This window comes from Myzus persicae, unplaced genomic scaffold, assembly GCF_001856785.1.
Source record: "Myzus persicae strain clone G006 unplaced genomic scaffold, MPER_G0061.0, whole genome shotgun sequence".
NCBI classification, from domain to species: domain Eukaryota; kingdom Metazoa; phylum Arthropoda; class Insecta; order Hemiptera; family Aphididae; genus Myzus; species Myzus persicae.
The window spans coordinates 1-23,339 of record NW_019100555.1 but is presented as its reverse complement, the minus strand read 5'-3'; the positions used below and the strand labels follow the sequence as shown (position 1 = coordinate 23,339).

Below are 23,339 nucleotides of genomic sequence, written 5' to 3'. Positions count from 1 at the left end.
TTCACCCATGCTCCTGTCTTAAATTAATTTTAAAGTTCCTCTTCGTTCAGTTTAATATTTTGTCCCTTTTATCATTCCACTATCCACACAAACTTTATAACAAATGAACCCATAAGGGCATGATGTGTTAAATGTCCATAGTAAATGTGTCCCCTTCTTTGCCTTTTAAAATGAAATAAACTAGACAATAATAATATTATTGTCTAGTTTATTTAAATTAAATATTATTTAAGTTGAATGTACTGTATTATTGTAAATGGTCTATTTGTTTAAGTATATATTATGTAAATGTATATGTATTGTAATAATTATTGCATCAAAAAAGCTCAGCTCGCTTAATCTTAATAAATAAACATTTTGATGCAGGATTTAATAAATAATGTACAATCAATTACTTACAATATTAAATTGAATATAATAAGAAAAATAAAAATAAAATATAAGATATTATAAGAAATAAAGACAATCTCTAGATAACTATTAAATATATTAAATATAATCAACAACATTTTAACTACTTGTACTATAATTTTTATTTGAAAATATTGGTTAAAATGGTTTGGAACCTAGTATTAAGAGGACATCGTACCCTAGTGTGTTATCTTTGTCTTAGAAAATGCTCGTTCACCAGTTTTAATAGTGCGTGCTGTTAGTTTTGAATGTTTTGATATTAGAGTAAATTGACCTATTATTATACAATTTAAAGGTAAGATTATTATTTAAGGACCCAAGTAGGCTTTTATTGATATTATTATTTTTAAGTAGGTATGTTATGAATTATGATCATTTTAAAATATACAGTTTAAAAAATGTTATCACTCTATGTAGTAACTAGTAAGTGTGTAAGACGGTCAACCGATACAATACATATGGGTGCGACATCCTCTTAAGGCAATTTATTTTTAAAATAACTTAGATTAAAATTTTAAAAAAAGATAGTATTTCAGGACAAATAATGAAACCTAATAACAGTAAATGAAGCAATTTTGAGAACTAAAGCACACGACATTCACTAAGTAAAGTGATAGACATAGACTACTGTTTATTAACATTATGTGGTCTCAACCACCGATGTTAACACCAATAACAAAAAGATACGTCAAGGCCACAAACAAAAAACAATACTTAATTCTTAAAGAAAATTTCGATATACTGGAAAAATAATTTAGATATTTGATGTTAAATCATACAATGGATATACGAAAAAAAGGAACATACATACGTCATACACATTAAATGTATACAAGGACACCTATCCTTTTTTAAGCCTCATCGACATTAAGTTTATATCTGTCATAAATAATAATACCCTGTCCACTGTATTGATAAGATGATCGGGTAAGAGTAATCACTTATCAACCTATATTTAGTATAGTTGTTTTTATTAGCGTGTCGTAGTAGATATCCCGTGTAGTATCACGGGTCCACCTCTTCCATAGAACCATCTTCACCGCCATTTGTTGTCGCTGAACTTCAACAACTCACTCGCGATACAAGTCACCCAGTATCTTGGCTTTTCAAATCCACCAGAATGATTGACCGTGTTTTCAGATAGATCAGGTTTCCTAAAATCATACCATGGGTTATTGAATGCAATCATTTTAAACGTACCCTGACCTACGACATTATTTTATCGTCAAGTGCAGATTTTACTCACTCTCCTAACCCACAGGTATTTTTGAGATTCACATGTAAATTAAATTCAAGTATTTAATACATCGTTTAAATTAAAATTAATTTTTAATCTACGTTCAAACATTACATGTTTTAATGTAAAATTAAATAAAAAAATTATTTAGGTAAATAAAATAAAATCATTTTCTAACCAACCCGGGGAGTATAAAAATCATGAGTTATCAAGACCGAACCTGAAATAATTATATTTTATTTTGGAAAAAGAATTCAGCAATTCCACGTATGTTAAATCTACAATTTCTTATATATGAATATTACATGCGCTCTTTCTCGGAGTTGGACTGACAACCATAGAGCAGCTGGACCAGGAGGATAAAATATCAATACAATTACAAGTAAGTAGTAAGTAATAATAATCAACAAGGAGGGTGGTCGCACATCGTTACACTAAATGGGAACATATAATTGACATCATAATAATTACGTTGATTACCTGCAGATGTACCGGAATTCGGGACAAATCACAAATGATGACGTATGAGTCAATTTTCCACCGGGTTCCACCGAGTGATTTCATGTGAATAGCGGTGGCATCCATTACTGATGATTTCAAAAGCACGGCGCGGTGGGTAATGCCCTTGCAGCACGCGCAAGCCACGAATAGAAAGCAACGCGACAGACTGCGCTTGGTCACACGGAGATTTGTGATGGATGCCGACTGTCGGGCGTCAGGTTAGTAATATTAATCAGCACCGACCGAACCAAAATGATGCTGATGATCTACGGCCTGATCGGACAATGAGAGACGTTGTCGAGCGGACGAACCTCAAGAACAGATCATCCTCCAACTGGTTTACAGAAACCAAGGCCCGTTGAAATCAAAAAACGTTGAAACACAAAAGACTAAGAGTTGGTCACTTCATATTTGAAACGCCAAATAACTAGACGATTTTTACTGGGTTCTGAGAGCGAGTTGTCGCAGGTACTCTAGCGCCAACCAACGTATAGAAACGTTGAAGGCGGTTTTGGGTCAAGAGGAAGTGGAATTGTGACTTGAGTATGACACGTTAGAAGAAATCTAGGGTGATTAGCGATTAATTTTACCCGATCATCATAACATCACCACTCTAGATGGGCTGCTATGATTGAAATAAGACTGATTATTTTGTATCTTAAACATCACGGAAATCCTTTTATACAGCCAATGTGTAACATTTTCCATCTTTTTTTATATCCACTGTATGGCTTAACATCAAATAGCCGAATTATTTTTCTTGTATATCTACATTTTCTTTAAGGGATTTCTCGTTTTTTTCCCTCTATGTAACTTTTTATCATTGGCGGTAGCATGGGTGGCTGACACCACATAGTGTTAGATAATCTCACCTCCGTTTTGATACATACATAATATTTGATTTGTTTACCTAAAAGTTTTCATATGAAATGTAAGTCTCATTCTTTGAAATTTTGTCTCTGCCTTACAGTTGGTGGGATCCCAAATTTCAAATCCTGCACTGCTCTCCTTCACAAATGCGTCATTGAGAAAAATCTCCAGATATAATTTATAAGGCCTGTATCCCTAGTTTTTCGTCACATCCAAGAATAAATTCATGGTTTTATTCGGTATATATTTCATTTTCATGACAACAAACATTTTTGAATCTGAGTATATACTAGACTTTTGAATCACATGCAGCAATGGTTCCATAACAATAAATACTAGGTACTGAAATATAAAAAGGTCAATTATTGTACACATAAAATCAAATGTAAAATATTCAATATAAAAATGTATCTTCATAATATTCACACTAACTAAATTGAATTGACCCTTTTTAAACAGTTACTACTACTACTTATATTTCTTATTCGATATATTACGTATTGATATTGCGAATTTTTAGGTTCTGAGCTTAGCGATATACCTACCTTTTACAATGATAATTTGATTTTATTCAAGATTTTATTATTTGAAATGATTTTACAATGATAAATTTTAAAGGTGATTTCAGATAGCTTAAAAATTAACTTTAAGGTTCCTTATAAGTGCTTGTAATAGATATTTAAAAGTGTTAAAAATACATAGACATGGTTTTTCATAAGCGTTTGTACGAATATTTGAAAATATTGTTGTGTACCTAGTTAAAAATTAAAAAAGTGGGAAACTCTCTACTGTAAATTAAGTGTCTAGAGAGTCACTGTAGAACGTGTTATAAAATCATTGAATACGAAAAACGGTTCTGAACAAAGACAGGTCTGTCAGCCTATACAATACTACTAAATACCCAGATATATATTTTTATTATATTATTGTGATTAAAGTAAGGTATTTTACTACACTTTTTAATAATCATTAGTACTTATATAGAAGGTAAGTTAAATTCATTTTTGTCCAAAAAATTGCATTTAAAAATATTTTGAAAGTTTCAAGTACCCACCAATAATATTTTTGAATTAAAATGAAATAACTAAAATCGTTAATCTTGGTTTAATACATAATTTCTTCAACATTTGAACTTAAAATACTACTTGAATATGCTGCTATTATTTGGTCACCCCATCAACAATTACACATTAATCGAATAAATAAAGTATAAAATAAATTTATAAAAATGAGCATATCTCGTTGCGGTATTAACCTGTATACTTTTAAATCTCTAACTGATCGACGTGTTGAACTTTATGTTACCTTTATTTACAAATTATTGAACGATGATATTGATGCTCCTGATTTACTTGCTAAATTATCTTTTGCAGTTCCTTCTTTTTATTCCAGAAATCCCCAAACATTAAAAACGAATTTTCACACCACTAACTATGGGTACGCAGCCCCTCTTGATCGTGATTGTCGATCTATTAATAATATGTCAAATATTGATATTTTTAATGATTCTTTGCCATCGTTAATTCTTAAACTTAAAAATTGTACTTGTTAATATTTTTCTTTGATTTATTCTTCATTTATGCACCAATTTTCTTTTTCTTACCTTGTAATATTATGTATAATCTATAATTATAATCTGTACTATACTAATGCCCCTGAGGCAGTGAGGCGTCGATAAATAATAATAAATAAATAAATAAATAAATAAATAAATAAAAATAAAATAACTATAAATAATAATAATAACAAATAACAATAACAATAATAATAATATAATATAATTACTATAACTGTGTTTATATATTTTTGTATACTGGTTGGGACAGAATTAACTGCTTAAATTCAACCTTGATTTAAATGTTCAATCCTTAGCTATAAAAGTTGAACATCGGATATTCGTATACATTTTTTTCACAAAATAATTTGTTAACATTGAATTTAATAAATGTCATCAAAATTTGAACTTAAATGCTTATACAAAATATCGTGTTTATGTATTTTAATATTTTTTAACTACCAATGTAACAATATATCAGGAGCCTTATATCAAATTTTCAAGTTTTTTTTATCTAACTATTACAATTATATTGACATTTATAGAATAAAAAACTAAAAAAATTAATATTGTTAATGTTTATAAATGGCTCCAAACATTTAAAATGTTATCGTGTATAGAAATGATACTATTATTTGTAGATTTAAAATTAAATAACTTTGTTTATTTTATTACTATTGTTATTGACTGTTAAGAACCACCGTTTCAATTAATTCAAATAGTATACTATAAATAATAATGTTGCTTATATTAGGTATGTGCAAACGTGTAATAGTCATCACCGTTCTAAAAAAAAATGTGCAGAGTAAGGATTAAATAAAAAGTTAAAATCAAATCGTCAGTCCTGCGTAAGCAACAGCGTTATAACATAGGCGAAAATCCAGTCGACCTTGAAAAAAATATTGTCAAAACACAATAGGTATTATAAATGTTTTTCCTTAGTATAAAATTATATTTTTGTGGTCGTTTGGTATGCAAATATACATTATTATGTAGCCACTATGTAGGTATATTTTTTAAGCGTGCACAATATTTTGAGTGTGCATTAAATAGTGTGCGAATTTCGTCAAAATCGCAAAACTTAGCAAATTATTTTGTAGTTAATGTTCATAATCATACTAAGCATTTGGAAATGTAAAACAAAATTCTTCGTAAGTTGTTGTTACTGAAATTAAAAAAAAAAGTTGAGTCTAATCCCACAAAAGGACCTGCGGTCCATATTAAACAATCTATTATATTATGAAATCCGATTATTAGTGTAATGTACAGATATACCGATTTACTGTAAATACACAGTATTATCAAAACTATTCAAAACAACTGTTTAGGGGACGCCGTCAGAGCAATATTTGTTTTCTCTTTCAAACTCACACGTAACATATATAGATAAAATGTCTTCAAACAAAATAATTTTTATGATTTTTTAGTTATCTTAGAGTAAGATCACCTATAATAAAAACTATAGAAGATAATATTTTTAAGGTATGACATTCCGTGGTTTTATATTTCATTATTATTCAACTTTGTATTCGACTTTCAAAACAAAACATTTTTTTTGTACATTTAAATCGTATTTAAATTGATTTTTATCGACAGCATTTAGACAAATAGATGTGTTGTACTACTCGTACCCTCAAAAAAAAAAAGAAAACAAACAGTGAGCAGACAACCTTTTAAAACAATATGTACAATAAGTAAACGAAAATGTTTCATAGTGTCTAATATTATGGCTTATACGCCTAAATTAACAAAATTCAATAGTCATTAGTCATTACTCATTAGTCACACATTAATGAGGAATCCTAATTAAGTGTAACCGTGAATATTATTGTTGTAGTCTGTACGTTGAGATCGGATAAAATTTTATTTTTGGGAATCATTCCGGTTTTTGTGTGATTTTATTAGTTTTATAAAGATAAAAGTATATTAAGCATTTATGTAGAAGTATTATATTATGATGAAACTATATAATATTATTGTGTTCGTTTTCTATAAAATAAAGAATTATATTTGTACATAAATAAAATAAAGTGCAAGATGTAATTGAGAAACAGTAAAAAAAAAATGTATTATTATTTAGATTACAATTTCGAAGAATCACATATTTTATTCGAAAGTTAGATCAGTGGTCCCCAACTTTTTATGAGTGATCCTAACATTTTAAATTCAACGTTTCACGACTCCTAAAAAATCACAATAATTGCAAACATAGTCGATAATTCTCATATATTTTACTAACAAAAAATTCAAACAAAAAATAGAAATTATGAGAACCTATAACAATATTATTATTTATAATATTCATAACGATTTTCTTGTTGAATATTTTTTTAAATTAGTTTAGGAAAATATTTTTTCTTAATATTCACAAAAATCATCCTGAAATAACATGTTAATTATAAATTATGGACTATTACTATGACACGTCTTTATAAAAACCTCAACGCCCTGCTTTGGATCGCAACCTGAGGTTAGGAACCACTACGTAAGACCATTGCCTCAAAATTTTTCATGAGCCCCTGAAGTTCAATAGATACGTTGACGAAAATATTAAACGCATAATATTACGATTTAGACTAACCATATTTGAATTTTTCCATAAAAGCGTTTGATAGCACTTTTTTTTATACATAAACAGTATAATTTAATTTTCAAAATATGTGGGATCTTTTTGAGGTATTTATACACATTTGAAATTTTAGATTTTTTCTTCAATTCTAGATAAAACTTTCAATGCGATGTTATTTTTTTGTAAAGATTAATAATTCAACCTACCACATTAAAAATAATAAAATAAACTACTTTAATAGAAATAAAATTTGTATATTAAAAAAAAAAATTAAAAAACTGTTATTTTAAAAATTTGAATATCATTAAAAAATATTTGATGTTGATATCAATTGATTTTTTAGATGATTTTTAACAATTTTTAACGATTTTTATCAGTATTTCAATTCGATATTGAATTGGTTGCAGCCAGTTCCTATGGTTGTGATGCAACCACTTTGCACATACATCTTGCCGATATTGTAGAAGAGTATCGACTACCCCATGCACCCTGGTACGCTGGTACCCTATGAAATAAATCTCAGATCGTCTTCGCTCAGAATAGTTTTTCGTATTCAATATAATATTATTGCATTAAAATTTAGCACATATATTACGGTGACTTACTTAATTACGAGGTACCTATACACTACAGCGGAGCAGTTACTTACTATCTCCCTAGTTTTAAATGTTAACAAGTTACAATTTTTGGTTCAGTTTTTAGACGACATATTTACTTGCCCTTTACTTTATGTTTAATTAATTACACTAAGTGATGTAAGAAGAAAATTTCCTAGGGAAAAATTTGTATTTTAATTTTTTTATTTGCATTTAAAAAATAGGTAATTGACTATACTACCGTCTACCTCGCAAATATTAAGTACTATCATTGTCTCTGTATATGATTAAATACAAAATATTTAAATCAATACAATATGTAATATACATTTCAAAATTCAATGAATATTTGTAATTTTTACACGCCTTAAGTAAAAAAATAAGCTCAACTAAAAAATAAAATTTAATTCTTCTTAGAAATGTCTTAAATATTTCATTTCTGAAATTGTACATCACTTATTACTATTCTCTAAGCAACATTTGTAATTATATTTTTCAAATAGTAACGGATAAAGTTACCTACCCAGCACTGCAGTGTCTGCCTGACGATGTGGATTACACTGGTGGTCGTGGCCTTCTTCCATTGCGATCCTTGCTGCAGTTGTCAGGCTTTTGTGAACTACATAATAATATGTCAATATAGATTATACGGTTTTAATGATATTATTGACACTATATGCTCCGTAAAACGAACCGTGGACGCTGTACAGATGTACCTATCAACAGGCCACAGCGTCCACAGTTCGTTTCACTCAAACTATATGGCACGACTCGTACGACTACATCAGGTGTCAACTGTTAATATTTTATGATACTCGTAATATCCCCACCCGCCTCCCAGAAACCACCCATTACCTATCGAGTAAGCGTAATCATTTTTATCAAAGTATCTTAGACATTGTATCACTTTTTATATTTTTAGAATGAAAAAACATTCTTAATCACTATAAATTTGTTTTATGAAATATAATATGTAATAAAATTATCATTTCCGCGTTTGTATTCTTATACTCATAGATGATAAACAACTCGTAACTTACTACACAAATTTAAGTGTATTTACACACGAATTTTGCAACAAAATATTTTAAATACGAATATATAAATAATTATTAGGAACTTAACAAATTATTTTACTGCTATCATCATTCCGTGGTTTCAAATAGAAATTGTATATATTTTACTATAACTACACTATATATTCAAAATGGTTAAACGATAAATATATTTCAAAGCCCGTATTATATAGATACCTACTGTTTTGTTTTAAATGCATTTTTCAATATATATTTAGCCTAATTTTAAGCAATTTATATACACCGGTCTACCGTACATAGACTTATAAGTGAATAACAATATATTGTATGTTTTATAAATACATAATATTATAGTTACAATATAATTTATAAGCGATATTTTTGTCAAAAACTAGTTTAAGGTACCTACCATTCAAGTACGAAATACAAACAAATAATGGATTTTTAAAGAATAATAACTTTTTTTGTAAATTAATGATATGTAAAAATTAAAATCAATTTTGCATAGGACAATTTGCTCCTCTTATTGTGGTTAACATTTGGTGTCTCATGTATATTATAAGTATGCATGATATGTAACAATTACTTGAACAAATATATCAATTTATTTTTAGGTTGTATTTGCTTAGCATAAAATAGATTTTAACACTTCTAAAATGAAATAATTTTAAATATCCTTGATCTATTATCTATATACAGCATAGATTCTTAACCTTTTCTGGGCCAAGGACCCCTTTGAAGTATAAAATATAATCACCGCCCCCCCCCCCCACACGCACACACAAATATATTAATGTAATAATAAAAAAGAACTGTGAGTAACCATATTTTTGCTTTCGAATATGTAAAATCCAAATAATTGCCATCTATACATTTTCAAGCACATCAAAATTAGCACAAATTTGTGTTTTTATGGAACTGGATATAGCATTATTATTTTTTGAAAGCTCGTGTAAGGGAAATTGTACTTAAAAAAATGCATTTATTTTTTTGGACGCTATGGACGTGTGCCACTGCTTATCCTTGAATTGATACATTTACTTATCTTTAATACTATCTATTATAAATGTACAGTTTCTACTTTAAAGGTTCATCAAATAATATTATAAATTAATTTCAAACGAATTAATTTTTGGGTTATTTAAAAAAACTCACTGTCGACCCTAACCATAACCTAACCTATATATATTATATAATCTCTACATTATACAGTAAAGTAAACCCTCGTTTTAAGCAAGTGTCTAGTTAATTAGCCATGCAGAATGATAAAAGTCTCACGCACACATTGAGCAGTGGTTGTGGAGGTGAAATGAGTTCGGACACAATTTACCGCCACCGCTGAAGTGAGACCTTAACAGTTATATATGATTACTCTTGTGGTCATAATTTCATATAGATAAACAATATTTTACACAATAAATTAAATTGAAAAATTAGCACTCATTTAACATATAATACGTGCCAAATAAGTGGTATGCTTCGACGTGACCTGTATTTGCATATATTATACATGTCTTTATTTTATAAATAATAATGCACTTAAATTTGTTTTTATTATTATTTTAATTGTTATATGAAATAAAAAAAAGTCGAATAACACCTATAATTATCATATTATATCCTTACTTTTTTGTTATATAATTGTGTTATAAATTTGTTGTATCACATAGATGACCTACATTATATTGTTTTATTTTTTTAATGGAAAAAATTAGAGTATTTGGTTTGTTGTTACTTCATGACCACACGAAAAAATGATTTGATTGTGTATAGCATGTTAGAAATATGTTAAATTTATTCGAAAGCAACGAGTACCTATACTTATAATAAATAATAATATATACTTTTTTAGTTTAATAAAAATTCAAAAGTTTTTATTTAAAACACCATGAATTAGGTTTAGATGTTTTCTACTCAGTACATTTATCCGAACAGTCATGATTTTGTATTTGTATCCAAATTACCTACCTGTCTTAAGTGAAAAACAGCCATGTATTTATTGTGTTTGGATATTCAATTTAAATAGTGTTCATAGCTGCTTTTCAAAAGCAGTTGATTTTTTATTATTATTCATTTATTTGTCAATATAACAACATAAAAAATATTAATATTACATACAAATTAACAATTATTAACATCTCGCCCAATAATTAAGCTTCTGATAGGGAATGGCGAGTCTAGAGAATATATACAATTAATAATCAATTAAAAATACATAATAAGTTAAAGCAAGAACAAAACAAAATATAGTTTTAGGAAATAAATTTGGCTTAAGAGATTTAAATACACGAACCATTATAATATAAACCTTTGGCGTAATATAATATGATAACATTTCATATGTTATATACCTACATATTTATAACTTTATATTATTTTTAATATAGATGACAATGTAATAAATTGTGAAATGCGTCTTACGATGTTTAAGATAAACAGTTAACGACACAAACTGCAGAAATAAAATGAAAATGACGTAATCAAAATTTTCCAATGTTACGCATTTATATTGCTAAAAATAAGAATAAAAAAAATGTCTTTAATTAATGTATTCACCGAAGCGCAGTAGATCAAATTTACACACTTAGAATTGACGTAAGTATTAATAGTATCCAAGCTGTCATAACTAACACTCCAATTTATATGTATATAACTAGTATAACAAAAATACAAAGTAACACACGCTGACGATATGACAATATTATATTATTAATTATAATGATGTTAAGCAAGATAGCCGTCATAATTTCATACTCCTGTGCGAAAAAAATTCCAAGAAAAATGCACATCGCATGCGTGTTATAATATCATATAAAAATAATTTTGGGTTGTCGCGATGGTAGGGGAGGATGTAAGTATTTAATATGACAGTATTGAAGGTCTACGACGGTCCATCTACACTCTATGTCGGGCTTATAAGTATAAAAAATATTAATATATCGTTATCATACCACCGCCAAAAAATAAATAAGTTATATAAGGTAGGTAACATTAGGTATAGCAGTTGCCAAGGTAAGCCCCAGTGCTTATGAGACATACAAAAAATCGTTGAGAAATTATTTTTTTCTTATTCAAGTGAAGGCTTGAAAAGTTCATTTTTAAATATAAAAACAATAATTTGTCATTGTTTTAAAATAATCATACCTACAAATAAATAAAAAACAATTATTTTACTATATATTTTTTATTAGTTTATATACCACCAGACTCTTCCTAGCATGATTATTCAATGGTTTAATTTCTGTGTTTAAAATTTCCCTTCATCCCCAATAAGCCGTAGAGCCCCCAAGTTTCATAGTACGCCACATGGTAGGTAATGGGTAAGTAGGTATTTATAAAAAATATGTGCATAAATCATTTAATATTCAAACAAATTAGTATAGGTAAGTAATTACCAAGAAATATAAAGTAATTGTACGAAATTTGGAACAGTAGTACTAACCACAATTAATCGTATAGGTACTAATAAATAGAAACGCAAACAACTAAAATATAAACACTTTCTAACACTTCGGTCAGGACATTATTTTTGTTCTTCTGAAAAACTTTTTCATTGATATCCTTAAGAAAATCATAACAATTTTCAAACATTAATTATGTTAAAAAAATTGAATACGATTGTTCCATTTAATTTTACAATCCATAATTATAGGTAACCGTCTTACCTTTTCATAACTTATTAGAATACTATACATTAAGTTAAATAAAACAAATCTCGTCTGTTTAAATATATTTATTCATGTAGTTTTGAGTTAAGACATATAAACCTGCAAAGACATGATGTAGGTACAATGACAAAAATACACACCGACAAATAAATGTTCCAATTTATTATATATATCACTACCGGCATGGCGCCATATCTTTTATCTCACGTTTTTGAAACTGTTCAAAATTCATAATAATTATAATCTAAATAAATCTCATTTTAATCACCTAGTTTAATTTTATACATTGGAGATAAATGTTTTAGCTTAGAATATATACCTGCAGATACCTACGTGTTATTTCATTAAATATTATTACAATATTCAACCATCTTAGATAAAACGTGCTACTATATCATTTGTAACAAATAAAATATTACTCGTGAATATTAATTTTCATTAATTTTTGGAAATTAAATTTCACTATATACATGAAAAAAATTTAAAAGGAGGAGACGTGGGTAATGTTGAACGAACTACACAATAGGTGTCGTGTGGGTCACTGTACTGGATGTGTTAAATTTGAATTCAACGATGTATAATCACGAAAAACGATTCTGAGTGAAGACGGTCTGTCAGTCTATACTACTTGGTATATTTTACGATATTATTTATAAACATCATTATGATTTATGATAAACGCTTATTGAAAAGTTTAGTATCTACGAATATTCGTTTTTAACTTAGATACCACATAAAAACAAAATCAATTTTGTCAAGTAAAATCATACATTCGTCGTTCCTAATACATCGACTAAAAACCTTTAGTAAAAATATGTTCTAATATATTCTATGTGTGTTATGAAATTAGTATTAACTATAATAATGTGTATATTTATTTACTAAATGTATAAAATGCGTCATTTAGATTTTAGATTAATCTTAATTATTATATAAATAAATAAATCCAATAATAATGTATTAACTAATAAATCGTTTAAACGATAAATTGGGTACATAAAATAAAGCAATATTCTCAAAGATAATAATATAACTATTTAATTAAGCCAATAATTCATACATTGACATTTCTTACTTAACGCATTCACTCAGTCGTCACAGGCCTCAGCCTAATAATAATTAAAACGATATATCATATGAATATTTATAAAAATATACCTAGATACCTAAAAGTATTCTAAAAACTAGATATACTAGATGTTTTTCCTCTACAATGAAAATTGGTTATCAAAGATAATATGTTTTTAGGTATAGTACTATAGTGCAGTGGAAAAATATATAGTATACCATAACTATATTATAGTTATGCTTCATTTTGTAAGAATTTAATTTTTTTTTTTTTTTGATGATTTGTGCTTCTATGGCAATAAACAAAGGATTACAAAAAAATTGGTTAGAAAAAAAAATGTTGTATCCAGCCCAAAAACATTTCAAAGTACTTATATAATGTTATAAGTATCCATTTCAATAAAATCAATACCTGTAGTACCGCAGGTCAGGTTATACATTTCAGCACTCTCGGTATTTGCCTTAAGTAGCCGTATAGGCCGAAAATCCTGCCTCGCATAAATAAGTGGTAGAAAGAGTAGAACAATTTAGTAGAGCAACAATAAATTGTAAATAATTTTGTTCATTTTAGATTCTAGTAGGTTTGGTGTCGCTAAAAATGAGCTCACAAAATTGGCTAAATATAAATCCACAGTTACTTACAAGTAAATTATGTTAAATCAAATGCGGATACCTATTTTTACATGGCAAACTACATATTGACATTTTTGATTTTTCAGTTGACAATTTAATCAAATTTCATCTAACCTAACCTTTATTTCAAAATATTAAATCCAAAGTAATGCAAAATTAAATTATTGATTGAAAATTACACGTAATATTTGTAAAATGATTTCAAATATTTAGCAGTGACCATTAGGATGAATTTACTACGTTGGCACTTTGACAATCGTATATTAATTATTGACCATTTCAAATTTATTAATGTAAATTCCAACACAGTTAAAATATCTATATATACAGTAATATTAAGCTAAAATCGTCTTAGAGAAAAAAAGCAATAAAGTAGGAACAATTTAAATAATTTAAATCCAGAGAACCCTATAGGCAAGTCTGTTTAGAGCTAACCGATTTCACATCGATAAATACTGTAGGTATATTATTTGGAGAATCATATAATAAAATGTTTTAGTTAAATATATCTCGTCTATAACACACATTTAACCTGGACACATTAATGTTAATTAATAAATATTTTATTACCTATAACTCCAATAATCTAGGTATTTATAGTAACAATACCAAGTAGAAGAAATGGTTTAATTTTTTATATAACGACACTATAATACTCTAAAAGTATAAACTGAATTGTTTGTTCGCCATTGGATAAATTCGTTTTCGTGGTGTTTTTTATTATTTACGTATTATGTTTCCTTTGCTATAAAAGTACATACAGTGTAGTTACAACTATCATTCTATTTTCGATTTAACAACATGTATATAATATTCTTACAACAATGGCCTTTAAATGTATATTTTGTGATTTATTGATAATGATAAATACATACAGTAGATGTACTTTAACAAACTAATTATTATACATTTTTAAATAATTAGAGATATCAATCAATATGTATAGGTAAATGCTCTGCTGTACCGTAAGTGACAGTGAACCTGGTCGTTGAATAAGTCACAGTAATGGGTGATATTAGGTGTGGTAAATTTGAATTCAATTACAAATCTTTGCATGCGAAAAACGATTCTGAGCGAGGACGGTCGACTGTAAGGTAACCTATATAACTAAGTAATTATGTTACTGTTAGTAATATGGCGTAGGTTGAATCGATTTATTCCAAAAACTTTACATTTATAATATACATTTTATTATATTTTTATTTATTACAATAGTGAATTTTTCTATCGTTTATTATCGTTACTAACTTTTGAGGCAAGACCGAAATATTGTAGAGCCCTGGAAATAGTTTGTGGTATAAATAGGTAATAGCTAAAAATCTATTAATCTACTTATATATATTGTAGTATTTTTAAATATATTTTACTTTATGTTTTTGATAATTAATGTTACTATCGAAGTAATTTATTTGTAATATGGTATAAGGCTAACCATGGAATTATTAAGCTTGTTATATTATTATTATATTATTTTAATGGAAATAAATTTTATTATTTTCATACAGACATAATTTTATATTATTATATCATTTTCATAGAAATATGATATATTATTTTTTAATAATAAAAAAACAGTACTTCAAATTATTTTATTTTTTTACGTCACGTACTTTATTCTAAGTTATTACAAAATTGTGAAGAATTTAAAATTATATTTGTGTACCCACTAATATGTACATTGCACAGTGTATTATATTGTATATTATAATAAATTTAAAACACCATAAAGAGAGGGAACATTTTTGGTAACGGTGGTCACATCAATCAGTACCACTGTGCAGTGTGCAAAGCTACACGAAATTTTAAAAAATATGTTGCAAATTTTAGGTACAACTGTACAAATAATTATGTATCATAATATTATTTAATACAAATATATACATATAATGACATTTTAAAAATATTAAATTAATGTTAATCTACGAATATGTTCTGCGGTACTTCGGCATTGAATTTTAAGTTATTAGGTAAAAGCTAGTAATACATTAAGACTAATTATATGATTATTTGTTTTAGTTGATATAATTAAACGTTCGTAAAATGTTTGTACATATTATATTTATGCCCGGATACTTTATTCGGGTTTTAAGTATTTCGTATAAATGATAACAGTTAATGAACGCTACGTGCGATTATCAAAAAAGTTGTATAATGATAATATACAAGTATACTTACTTAAAAAAATTCATACATAAATAAGGAAATAAGATAAAATTCCAAATCGAAAAATAATATGGTTGTGTTAAAATACAACGATTAGCCGGTGTTCGGAACATAATTTTTTATCATTATAGAAAAATAGATAGTAAATTAGATTCAAAAACGACGCAGCGTACAAGACTTGTAGATTTAGTAGTGTAGACTTAGTCTGTGTACACCGTGTCCTGAAATGTTTGTTTAAAACCCGACAGGAAGTCATAGCAAAATCTGACATCCAGTCTACACAAAAATAGTTTTAAAAACACGTGAGAAGTATAAAAATTGATTTGGAAGTTGAAATTGACTTTTTAAAAAGGATTGTGCATAATAAATTGTATACATCATTTTAAAATTCAAATATTTAAAATTTGATTTTACATTTTTTTACATAGCCATTGCTGATGGACATTTGAACAACCGATTTTCCCTCGGAAAATACATTTGCGTGCTATTGATTCATCAGGGACCAAGTGATCAATAATAATTAATAATAAGTAATAACCACTAACTTATCAGTCAGACCACCGTTTTGATCGTTAATTTATATCATGTATGATACATCTATCGTATACCTACCTGTTAGTTATAAACTATAAATATTATAACATATTTTTAGTTTTATATTTAAGTAAAAAATTTACCATTCTAGTTATTGGCTTTGTGTTTCCAAAAATATTAATAAAAAACAAATCAAATTATCTTAAAATGTCTGTAAAAAAAAATGAAAATTCGATAAGTTATTATTGTTCACGATAAATTAATCACATCATGAACAATGTAACATATAAAATATGACATTTTACCGATATTATTATTATTATTCTGATATTTTTATTTATCGACATTATTAAATCATTTAAATCACGTACTATATAGGAATAACTCATAATCTGTAGTCCGTAGGTATTTTACTTGTATATGTTTCCCAGAACTAATCTAAATTTTACAATTCTGCAATAACAGCTGGCATTTGTCAGTTTACAAGTGCAGTTTTTGGATCAACTCTGCAGAGACTAGTAAAAATATTTTTCAACCACGTATTTCGTTTGACTTTAAAATATGCTGATAAAAATAGAATCGACTTTCTAGGCCTTTCTTTAAAAACTGAAATAATTATTTGAAGTAAAAGAACACAAAATCGTTTAAATAAACAATTTTTTTTTGATATATTTTATTAAATAGTTTTGCGTAAACACCAGATTGACGGATGGCTATTGTGATATCTCCCTGTTATATGTAATACGGTAAAATTGATGTCGTTTCAGTGAGTTATTCATGTTTCAAGTGCAAAAATGCAAAAAATATGTCTGCAGATAAAAATAATAATTGTTGTTAGTCGTATAATTTGATTAATTTAAGCTAAAACTAGCATAGATAGTTATATAAAACAAAATAAACCTTGTGTTTATTTGGTTGAAACAATCCCAAATTTCAATAAAAAGTTCAGTTATTTTTTAGAACAGATTAAAAGCTAGAAGAATTTTCTGTTCTTCTATAGCCTTTTATAATTTACTTTTTATATTACTTAAATATAGCTAAAATTGTATTGCTAAACATATTTTTTAACAAATTACACATAAAATTCATAAAATTTTTACAAAAAATATTAAATATATTTTTCGGATTTTTCTAATAACTATGATTTTCAGTAACATATCTCTAATTTAATTAGGTACATCCGTTTAAGTCTCTCGTATTTTATGCATAAGTAAATTATTTGTATAAACCTTCGCCTATAATATACGTACTTACGTATATATAAGGTATTAATCTTCCCTGACATAATTATTTTTATTTAGATCCATCAATATTTTCAAAAAACCATCTGCTTCACAATTAAGACTAAAATAGGTTCATTTGAAAAATATAAGTTTTTTTAGCCATAAGGTATTCTTTAAAAATGGTATAAAAATCCAAGTATTCGAAAATCTGATACACCTGATGTGCTTAAAAATTCTCAAAATCATAATTTGAAAATACATTATCATACGGTTAAATGTGGATGAGTATGCTCGTTGAATCACGTTCTACCTATATATAAATAGAAATTAGTAGGCAGAATGTTTTCATAGGAGATACACCATACAATTATATAATTGTGTTGTAAATAGGTATATGTAACTGGTATGAGGTGTATGCACATTGTACATAGGTATGTAAATGTATAATATAATATTTTAAGTCATTACATTTCACCTAGATAAAATGTTAAAGTACATAGATATTTAGTAAATCTAATCTTTGGTTGTGCTGACATAATATAAAATTGTCCCACCTAAGAATCGCTTAAGTTGCGACTATGGTGGGGTTCGATGGTGCATTGGTGCGCATAAAAAGCGTCACTCGTCGTCGTAGTCCGTATTGGTACTCCGCGCACGTTAAGAGTATGCGGTTTAGACTGCAAACTGGTCATGCCCTTAACGCGCGCGGAGTATACAAGCAGGTGTCTGCAATCAGTTTCAAGATTCACCGGTGAAGTGTCTGCACCGGACCAACCTCGCGCAAACAAAAACAAAATCATGAACACACGACCAAAATTATTTTTGACGAGTATCGTCGAGTTCGTTGTGCGAATGTTGGAGTACTGATGTGAATCAACAAGTTCAATTTTCTCCACCTCGTAACAGGTAAAATAAGTTTCAAATTACAGTACCATTAACTGCGACCATTATCGGTACAGTTGGCCAGTCACACATCGATGGCTTCTAAGCCTAAATATGTATGTCACAAGATATGTTTTGTGTTTTGACAGATTTGCCAAAGTGTTAAGGTCTTTCAAAAACAATTGTCTAACGTAATTATGTTTTTTTAAATTTAAATGGGACTTGTTATAAATACAAATAACATTTTTTTCCATCAAGACTTATAACAAATATTAATTTAATAACAAACTGAATTGATTAATGATATAAAAAATAAAATTATTTTGACTAAATTATTTGATGTACAAAATGAAATGTATGTAAAATTATTGTTGCAAAAAAGGTGGAAAATAAAGAATATTATTAGTTTTTATCAAGTGCAAACACTAAGAAAATAACATTTTTAATTTAATATTTTAGCCAAATAAAGACCGGTATTAAATGTAATCTGGTGTTAATTAAAGATATAACATTTTTAAATGTAAGATAATATATAAATATCATTCATAAGCATATTTATAATTTTTAATCAATATAATTTTTTGCTAAATTCAAAAAATAAAATGATTTTATTAGGTACCTACATAAATACCTCAATAATAATAAATTAAAAGTAAAAGTATATTTTACTCTTAAAGCTGCTGGAGCAGAATATTTGGAACAATACTACAATAGTAATTCATTATGCATGGAATGTATATACATAAATTAACGTTCGTATGATTGAGTTAAACTAACTTAAAATTCTAAAATATTTCTAATATTGCTTAGAATGTACCTATAAACGACCAAACCTACTAATTCACAAGTGAACACTGGTAAAAGAGAATGATTTTTCAAGTATTTAGTTTATTTTATTTTGTTTTTTACTACCAGTCATCTGGTTTAAATTTTTTCAAAAGATTTGAATTCGTTAACCTTTTTAAAATGTATTGTACGAATAATATTTTACGTTTACAATTGAACACATACTATATGTACCTAAAGATACTAGATAGTATTGAACAAATATTTTCGTTTTTTGAATAAGTTTTTAAAAATAATTTTGATTTTAATACTTGTAAAATTACAAAAGAACTCAATTTTCTAATTTTTAATTTAAAGTCGTGATGTTTCATTTGAGTACCTATCATTCGAAGTTTATATTATTTACTTTAATTTTAGGCGCTGAAAAATGAAAATAATTAACAAATATTTTATATTTTAATTCTAAGATACTTAAATATTAATTAAACAATACACGTTTATTCATAAAATATAAAATAATTTGATTTTAACTATGTATATTCAATAATATATTGATTATCAACAAACAATCTGAAATGTGACAAATAATTATTTTTAATTTTGAAAAGTGTGTATTTATGTAAAAATGATTTGATTTACTAGTAAAAACGTATTTACCTAAATACATTTACAAGACTTCTGTGTTAACAAGTACGCAATACAAGCAACGCACACACACACACACACACACACACACACACACATTTAATCATAAACTAACAAGTCATATTGCAATAGACATAATGAGCTGCCTAGTATATAAATGTATACAATTTTATAATTTATTGAAAAATTGCATTAACTTGGTGGTAAATTAGTATGTAGTAATAAATATGAAAATGCAGTTACCTATCTTAAAATAATGAGCAGACAATTTCATTGTGTATACTTAATATTATACCAACGTTAATGTTTTAAGTCCTCGACGATTATACTTTTAAATTATACCACAAATAATAAGTTATTACTGCAAATAATTCTTCATTTAAAAATCCAAATTTGTAATAGCATCCGTATGTGCAAAACATACGTCTATACGTAACAGTGTAGCCGCCACTGGAGGTCGCGAAAACTAGCTAATTGCGTTAAAGACACTGATTACGGCCGACTTTTTAGTTTACCTAATCCAATTATATCGCCTAGGTCCTAGGACGATAACGGACATTGGGTAAACTTCTAATAACTGTATATGTATCATGTATAATTAACCATAATATATTTGCATGTGTGAAGCTATTTTAAACATGATATTTATTATCGGTCTGTTTTCATGAAAGTTGTAAAACATTTTCATTTTGAATTAAGGAGACTTGCAGTAGGTCGTGTTTCAAGGAAATTAGTATAGGCAATTTAACGGGCACGGCTGTTTTCGGCTGAAAGCCGTACCCTTCCCTGTTTGGCAAAATTTACTATTCCACCATACTATAAAGTTTAATAACTACTTTCTGTTGTAAATATCAAAAATTATTAATTACATAAAATGTTCATGGGTAATAATGTAATAAGTATATAAATTAATAATAACATTTTATACTTTTTGTCAATAATTATTTGATAAATATTTTATACAGTCATTATTATATGCATGCATATAAGTAATACACATTAGGTTTATGTTGTATTGATTGTAACACATTTATTTAATGACAATTTATAAAATGGCAACCACTAAATTCCACTGCCTATTTATGTTTATCTGTGTGATATGAATACTAACTATTAGTGCTATTTATGGTAGTTCGCGCTTCCGAGCAAAGCATTTTCGATGTTCGATTTTATTTAGATGCCCAAGGTGGGAACATATAATTTTCGTTAATCGGACATTTTTGAGCCTAGTAAAATAGATCTCTTAGTAATATTTTTTTCCTATAGAATACTATAAATTAATATATAATTTTAAAAGTATAACAATTGAATTTAATAACCTCGGGATAACAGGATTACAGTTAAATTAATATTTAGTATAACAGTACAGATTTTTAACTAGGATTTTTTTCTCATAATTTATTTTTTATTTATTGAATAATTAACTCTTTAAAAACACAATATACCATATATCATTTTCATAATGCAATACTCAATACCTGATAATCATAGCTATCACACAATTGAAAAAAAAACTGTTAGTTGTACTAATTTTGAGCTGAACCTAAAATATAAATATAAACTAAAATAGGTAATCATTTTGATTCAGCTCAACATTTAAGTAGGTTGATATCAAATATTAAAAAACCTAGTTTCAGTTAATTAGATATGTTAATAATTCTCCTTACTATTATGGAAAGACTTAGTACTCATTTTCACACTTTTCAGTTGGAAAAATCATCTAATAAATTGAAAAAAAAAATGTGTGTCAATACTTTCAATGAAACTTGTACTTGTATTTATAGTTTACGGTTGGTACCTACTGACTACCTTTAAATTCAAACTTGGGAATCATCATCTTCAAAAATAGCACATGTTTCTTAGATACAAAAGTAGTTAATAGTATATAAAAGGTTATTTAAATTTAGTTTGAGTGAATATCGTTAGAACACAATGAATTGCGTAACTGTAGAAGATCAACTAAAAACATTTGAATTTAATAATTGTGTTTTTGTTTCAGTTATATTTACTGCTATGGGCCGTTGCTGCACAAGATTCAAATGCCTAAAATATTCAACGATTCTAAAATATTTGTGGACATGAAAATTAAGCTCTTACAATCTAGTTTAGTATCTATATCTGTGTTCTAACCTGTGTTGACCTTATTCTAATAAACGGAGCAAGGATGGATTTCAAGTGGTCTAGCGCTGCTTGACTATACCCGTTGTACTACGAACAGGCGCAGTAATTGATAACTGTATAAAACTGTATATAATATGTATACATATGCTTCGTCTACTAGTATAAGGTCTATGGTTCCAACTTCAAATTAAAATTGATAATGAGGTGATACCGTATCCTGTATATCTTAATTCGTGGTAGGGACAAAGTAGAAAAATTGTCTACTAAAAAAGTAACGTAGCTGCAAATGTATGTAATATCAATGTTTTATAGTATAATTTTCAGCTGTTACGTTTTACGCAACAATTGACAACAGCGCTATATGTTTTATATTGACCGTCGGATTCTTGAGCATTAGTGCATCGACTGTTACGCTCCCGTAAATATATCGATTGTATTATAACCAAAATAAATCCATTTATTTTGCATCCAGGGTTCTGAAATACATAAATAAATCTAAAATATTGAACAATAAGGGGGGGGGGGAACAACCACCTGGGAGTTTGACACCGATCAACACTGGAACCAACCAAACGTGGGCCCCTCTCTAGTACACCTGACAACTCGGGGGACAAAGCATAGGCGAATCTAGGAATTCATAGCAGGGTGTGCCTTTACCTCAAAAAGGCCCTCTGTAGTTCAAAATACCTCTCAGTTATCACACGTTTAAAATATGTTTCCCATTTGAAATCACAATATTAATAATATTAAATAATATTAAGATGAATTTTTATTACCTAGTTTAGATGCTATTTTTCGTGCTGTAAAATATACATGTTATGTTTCAAAATTATTCAATTT

At 27.4% G+C, this 23,339-nt stretch overlaps 2 long non-coding RNA genes across 2 annotated transcripts; one reads left to right on the top strand and one right to left on the bottom strand.

Moving 5' to 3' along the window:
- Window positions 1–741: 741 nt before the first annotated feature.
- Window positions 742–8,504, bottom strand: LOC111032711. Its single transcript, XR_002604334.1, has 3 exons — window positions 8,263–8,504; window positions 2,129–3,361; window positions 742–1,565 (listed from the first exon to the last, which is right to left on the bottom strand). It is a non-coding gene; the product is annotated as an uncharacterized LOC111032711 (long non-coding RNA).
- A 10,203-nt stretch (window positions 8,505–18,707) lies between these two features.
- On the top strand, window positions 18,708–23,339 carry LOC111032704. Its single transcript, XR_002604333.1, has 2 exons — window positions 18,708–18,971; window positions 22,378–23,339. It is a non-coding gene; the product is annotated as an uncharacterized LOC111032704 (long non-coding RNA).